Source organism: Euprymna scolopes, chromosome 42, assembly GCF_053919585.1.
Source record: "Euprymna scolopes isolate OS-2025 chromosome 42, ASM5391958v1, whole genome shotgun sequence".
Taxonomy (NCBI): domain Eukaryota; kingdom Metazoa; phylum Mollusca; class Cephalopoda; order Sepiida; family Sepiolidae; genus Euprymna; species Euprymna scolopes.
Genome location: NC_136523.1, coordinates 29,248,202 through 29,249,000, shown reverse-complemented (window position 1 = coordinate 29,249,000; position 799 = coordinate 29,248,202). Strand labels below are relative to the sequence as shown.

Below are 799 nucleotides of genomic sequence, written 5' to 3'. Positions count from 1 at the left end.
AGTGATGTCACCGATCGCGAGAGAATCGAAAAACCCTGAAAAGGTGATTTGACATTCGGCCGTTTGGTCCTCCAGTTTGGGATAGAGAAATTGAGTGCCACTATGAAGAGGTGTGTGCAAAGGGATATGTCGAAATTCTACTAACAAACACTTGTGTGATTTTTCTTTTGCTCATCAAAAATCACACGTGTTCTGTAATTCAGCCCCAAATGATCTATTAACAAAATAAAACGTCTGGAATTAATTTACTAAGGAATCCATTGCTCTAAATAAAAATGTCAATAATAGTTGTGTTTTTTCTATTTTAGTATAATATAATATACGATTATAATTTATACATGGAAAATGTAATTACTGACATAGTTCTATCATCCTATTGAAATATTTGTGCGGTCACTGGAGGAGTCTATTATTCTATGTAAATATTTGTGCGATTCCCAGTATATTATTTTATATACGACATAATCGCGTTGTCACACCGGTTCTCGTCAGATCACTGAAGTTAAGCAACGTTGAGACTGGTTAGTACCAGAAGGGTGACCATTTGGGAATTCTAGGTGTTGTGTGTGCTCTCCGCTTATCTCAGCATTTGTTTCCAGTCGTCCTGTACATACACTTAACTTGCTACTGGTATTTAACAATGTCGACTCAGGAGAGGTGTGGTTGGAGATTGCGCATCTCCTGCCACAAAAATTCACACGCAGGCACCCCTTCTGGGTATCCATGGTCTGTCAAAGACTGAAGGAGCCTAAAAATATTATTCTATGTAAATATCCAAGGGATAATCACGGTGACATAT

At 37.8% G+C, this 799-nt stretch overlaps 1 pseudogene; it reads left to right on the top strand.

Annotated features, from left to right (window-relative positions):
- Nucleotides 1-452: 452 nt before the first annotated feature.
- LOC145267395 (5S ribosomal RNA) lies at nucleotides 453-569 on the top strand (annotated as a pseudogene).
- Nucleotides 570-799: the final 230 nt, after the last annotated feature.